Here is a 6,000-nt window from a genome sequence, read left to right as displayed (position 1 = left end):
CTTATAAAACACTCAGTTACTCTTGGTATCTGGTCAGTATTTAATAACTTAAAATTATATGTTATCATTATCATTATTGTTTGAAGTAGTAATAGTATTCATAGCACAAATAGTTCTCAAAATGGTTTTTCTTGGTGATTCCATTAAATATCTCCTTTCTGTCATTACATAAACTGTGTGGATTTCTAGAATCATCACAATAAATTTAATTTTAATGTTTTTATTGGTTTCCTGAAATAGTCTATTCAGGCTAATTGAGAGCAAGGGTAAGGTTACATTTATTGTTGCATTTCCAATGTCTGTTGCATAAATGTTCTTTGAAAAAAAATACTTTTGCGTGACAAACAATATATGTGCTTTCTGGTGGCAGTTACTTGCATTTTTACAGTATTTCGTTTTTAAAACTCTGTTAATCTTAATGTAACAAAATGTGAAATGGGACTCGTTCATTGCCTTAGAAGTGAGGCAAAAATCTCTAAGGAACAGATGTGAAATATCTACTCATTCTAAAGAGAGCATCTAAAAATCCTAAACATATCCTTAAAGTATTTATTAAACAGCAAATCTGGTACTGTGACCATTACTGCCTGTTTCCTCCAAGTCTCCACAAGAGATACAAAGAATTTGGAGAAATGGAGCCAGAGAAGGAGGGCAGGAGTACTCCCAGATGGAGGAGAGTCCACCCTTCCAAATAAGCCAAGAGGCAGTCTGCAAGATAATTGCTGGTAGAGATGCTGTTGGCAAGAAGGTAAAACTGACATTTCATGTCCCAATGGGTGTCAGCTTAAGCATTGAATTTGCTACATTTTCCTCTGGTTTATGTGAGAGAAAGAGAAGGAAAAATAAAAAAGATGTTAAAAGAGATAAACTGAAGGGTGAACGAGAGAAAAGGAAGGAGCAGACCCCACTATGACCATGTGACAAGACATGAGGGTTTTTCATGGACCAAAGGGGTCTAGGAAATAGCCCACGGTGAGCCAGGTCTATTTCCTACTCAGAAGGACTCTAGTAGTGATATTTGAGTACAGAAAGTTTCTTAGGGTCCGGAACTGAAAAGAATATCTGAGAAGATTGGCTGGAGAACATCTTCCTGAGGGGGACCTGTTAGGACAGGACCAGTCTGAAAAACGCAGACAGGTGCTCCAAGAGAAAGCAGCACTAGGACCTACCCAAAGATGGTACCTGGTGCGAAGAAAGACTTCAACATTTTGCTCGATTCCTCTTTCTCTACCCCTAACTTCAGAGAGGTGGGCAAAAGCAAAGGAAAACAGAGCAGCTGAAGGGCATGGAAGAAAAGAAACCTTGAATATGAAATGGAAGTATTAAGATTGGAATGGAACTTTTTCATACTTCCTCATTAAAGATGCCAGGAGGACTTTTCTTATATCAAGAATTATAGGTTCTGTGTGGAACATGTGCCAGATGTTATCAAGAGAACTGAAAAAGAAGTTCAAAAGAGCAAGCAGGAAGCAGCCATGGAAGGAAATAATAAATCTCTTTTCTCTGTCATCCTCTGCAATCAAAGCTGTCCTTTACACCAATGACACTCAGAACCCTGTAAGGGAGGGGAGAAAAGAGAGAGAGGTGTGAAGACTGGTAAGTCAGGTCCTTCAAATTCAAGCCCAGAGATTCAATTCACCTCCTGCCATTGCAAAGTTAGTCTGCAGAAGTGAGAATCTGAAGCAGAACTCCTGACTCTGTGCCAGGCGCTCTCTCCACTGCACTGCACTATCTCCCCCTAATAAAGGCTTCCATTTATATTGCACTTTAAAATTAACAAAGCACTCGGTGAACCACTGCCTTGCCAAGAATGTTTAGTCAGAAGAAAATTCTGTTTAACAAGGTGTCAAAACAACCATTAACGATGTTTCTAAGAGCATTATCTTAACACTGCAGGGAGTCAGAGTGATGGAGAGAAAATACAGGATTGGGAATCCAGAGGCTTAAGTTCTGGTCATAGCTCAATGAGGAGCTTTGAGAGCAGAGCATGGCATTTGGCTTCAGATTGAGATTCAAATTCTGGCTCTGCTGTTTAGCAGCTGTGTGACCTAAGGCACAATTCTTAACCTCTTTAATCCTCAATTTCTTCATGCATAAAATGGGAAAATGCCACCTACTTCCTAGGATTGCTGAGAGGAATAATTAGATAATATAAAGGCTTGGGAATGTGTTTGGAACCCAACAGTGGTCCCATAACTGTGAGTTTTATCAAATCACCCATCAGTACATTTTCTGCTCTGCCGACCTAAAAGAACCCTTGTGATGATGAAATTCAACAATATATTTTAGAAAAACTATTTAAAGTGAAAGTTGCACTAAAATGATTTATTTTTCTGGGTCTCTTTCAAAGTGGTATCCCTCTTTGAACTATGGGAGCACAGAGTGAAGGTGAGGTGGGAAAAAAATTGCTTCTTAATTTTGGAAAACCATTTCTAATCGCTCAGAACCAATTTGCTCTATATTTCTTACACTCTAGTCACTTTTCTTAATACTTTGATAAGTGTCCTTTTTTCTCAATTATAAAAAACACACATATTCATTGTAGACAATGCAGGACATGCTACAAAGTATTTCTGTGTAGTTTTTTCTAGACAATCATATATTTTAAAGAATTTAACATATGTGTGCACATATATGTATATACATAGTTTTATATTCTACATTTTAAATACTACATAATAGCACTTTCTGATTAATCATTTGAAACTTGGTTGAATTTCAGTAAGCAATCACAAGAGGAGTTGAAATTTGTTAACAAGAAATAGAGAATGTAAAGATAATCTCTTAGAGCTGTGTATTATTATGAACTATATCATAGCTACAGAGACAATGTAATCCTCCACCCTCCCCCCTCCCCACCTCTCCCCTACCCTACCCTCCTCTCTCTCTACCTCCTCCACTGTATAACCCTGAGGGTCTCCTTCCACTACCATGCAATTTCCCTTCTCTCTCCCTTTCCCTCCCACCTCTCATCCCTGTTAAATGTTAATCTTCTTCTCCTGCTCTTCGTCCCTACTCTGTTCTTAGTTACTCTCCTTATATCAAAGAAGACATTTGGCATTTGTTTTTTAGGGATTGGCTAGCTTCACTTAGCATAATCTGCTCTAATGCCATCCATTTCCCTGTAAATTCTATGATTTTGTCATTTTTTAATGCAGAGTAATACTCCATTGTGTATAAATGCCACATTTTTTTTATCCATTCGTCTATTGAAGGGCATCTAGGTTGGTTCCACAGTCTTGCTATTGTGAACTGTGCTGCTATGAACATCGATGTAGCAGTGTCCCTGTAGCATGCTCTTTTTAGGTCTTTAGGGAATAGACCAAGAAGGGGAATAGCTGGGTCAAATGGTGGCTCCATTCCCAGCTTTCCAAGAAATCTCCATACTGCTTTCCAAATTGGCTGCACCAATCTGCAGTCCCACCAGCAATGTACAAGTGTACCTTTTCCCCACATCCTCGCCAGCACTTGTTGTTGTTTGACTTCCTAATGGCTGCCAATCTAACTGGAGTGAGATGGTATCTTAGGGTGGTTTTGATTTGCATTTCTCTGACAGCTAGAGATGTTGAGCATTTTTTCATGTACTTGTTGATTGACTGTATGTCCTCCTCTGAGAAGTGTCTGTTCAGGTCCTTGGCCCATTTGTTGATTGGGTTGTTTGTTCTCTTATTGTCTAATTTTTTGAGTTCTTTGTATACTCTGGATATTAGGGCTCTATCTGAAGTGTGAGGAGTAAAGATTTGTTCCCAGGGTGTAGGCTCCCTATTTACCTCTCTTATTGTTTCTTTTGCTGAGAAAAAACTTTTTAGTTTGAGTAAGTCCCATTTGTTGATTCTAGTTATTAACTTTTGTGCTATGGGTGTCCTATTGAGGAATTTGGAGCCCGACCCCACAGTATGTAGATCGTAGCCAACTTTTTCTTCTATCAGACAGCGTGTCTCTGATTTGATATCAAGCTCTTTGATCCATTTTGAATTCACTTTTGTGCATGGCGAGAGAAAGGGATTCAGTTTCATTTTATTGCATATGGATTTCCAGTTTTCCCAGCACCATTTGTTGAAGATGCTATCCTTCCTCCATTGCATGCTTTTAGCCCCTTTATCAAATATAAGATAGTTGTAGTTTTGTGGATTGGTTTCTGTGTCCTCTATTCTGTACCATTGGTCCACCCGCCTGTTTTGGTACCAGTACCATGCTGTTTTTGTTACTGTTGCTCTGTAGTATAGTTTGAAGTCTGGTATCGCTATACCGCCTGATTCACACTTCTTGCTTAGCATTGTTTTTGCTATTCTGGGTCTTTTATTTTTCCATATGAATTTCATGATTGCTTTCTCTATTTCTACAAGAAATGCCGTTGGGATTTTGATTGGAATTGCATTAAACCTATAGAGAGCTTTTGGTAATATCGCCATTTTGATGATGTTAGTTCTGCCTATCCATGAACAGGGTATATTTTTCCATCTTCTAAGATCTTCTTCTATTTCTCTCTTTAGGGTTCTGTAGTTTTCATTGTATAAGTCTTTCACCTCTTTTGTTAGGTTGATTCCCAAGTATTTTATTTTTTTTTGAAGACATTTTGAATGGAGTGGTTGTCCTCATTTCCATTTCAGAGGATTTGTCGCTGATATACAGGAATGCCTTTGATTTATGCGTGTTGATTTTATATCCTGCCACTTTGCCGAATTCATTTATTAGCTCTAATAGTTTCTTTGTAGAGCCTTTTGGGTCTGCTAGGTATAGAATCATATCATCTGCAAATAGTGATAATTTAAGTTCTTCTTTTCCTATTTTTATGCCTTTAATTTCTTTCGTCTGTCTAATTGCTCTGGCCAGTGTTTCGAGAACTATGTTGAAGAGAAGTGGAGAGAGAGGGCATACCTGTCTTGTTCCAGATTTTAGAGGGAATGCCTTCAGTTTTTCTCCATTCAGAATGATGCTAGCCTGAGGCTTAGCATAGATTGCTTTTACAATATTGAGGTATGTTCCTGTTATCCCTAGTTTTTCTAGAGTTTTGAACATAAAGGGATGCTGTACTTTGTCGAATGCTTTTTCCGCATCTATCGAGATGATCATATGGTTCTTATTTTTAAGTCTATTGATGTGGTGAATAACATTTCTTGATTTCCGTATATTGAACCAGCCTTGCATCCCAGGGATGAATCCTACTTGATCATGGTGTACAATTTTTTTGATATGTTTTTGTATCCGATTCGCCAGAATTTTATTGAGGATTTTTGCATCTAGGTTCATTAGAGATATTGGTCTGTAGTTTTCTTTCTTTGAAGTGTCTTTGTCTGGTTTAGGTATCAGGGTGATGATGGCCTCATAGAATGAATTTGGAAGTTCTCCCTCCTTTTCTATTTCCTGAAGTAGCTTGAAAAGTATTGGTATTAGTTCTTCTTTAAAGGTTTTGTAAAATTCTGCTGTATACCCATCCGGACCTGGGCTTTTCTTAGTTGGTAGTCTTTTGATGGTTTCTTCTATTTCCTCAATTGATATTGGTCTGTTTAGGTTTTCTATATCCTCCTGACTCAATCTGGGAAGATCATATGACTTAAGAAATTTATCTATGCCTTCACTATCTTCTAATTTATTGGAGTATAAGGATTCAAAATAGTTTTTGATTATCTTCTGTATTTCTGAAGTGTCTGTTGTGATATTGCCTTTTTCATCCCGTATGCTAGTAATTTGAGTTCTCTCTCTTCTTCTCTTCGCTAGCATCGCTAAGGGTCTGTCGATTTTGTTTATTTTTTCAAAGAACCAACTTTTAGTTTTGTCAATTTTTTCAATTGTTTCTTTTGTTTCGATTTCATTAATTTCAGCTCTGATTTTAATTATTTCTTGCCTTCTACTTCTTTTGCTGTTGTTTTGCTCTTCTTTTTCAAGGATTTTGAGATGAAGTATGAGATCATTTATTTGTTGGTTTTTTCTTTTTTTAAGGAATGAACTCCAAGCAATGAATTTTCCTCTTAGAACTGCTTTCAATGTGTCCCATAGATT

Source organism: Marmota monax, unplaced genomic scaffold, assembly GCF_021218885.2.
Source record: "Marmota monax isolate L192 unplaced genomic scaffold, Marmota_monax_Labrador192_F-V1.1 WCK01_AAM20220418_F8-fsc00172, whole genome shotgun sequence".
Taxonomy (NCBI): domain Eukaryota; kingdom Metazoa; phylum Chordata; class Mammalia; order Rodentia; family Sciuridae; genus Marmota; species Marmota monax.
Note: the sequence above shows the minus strand (reverse complement) of the source record.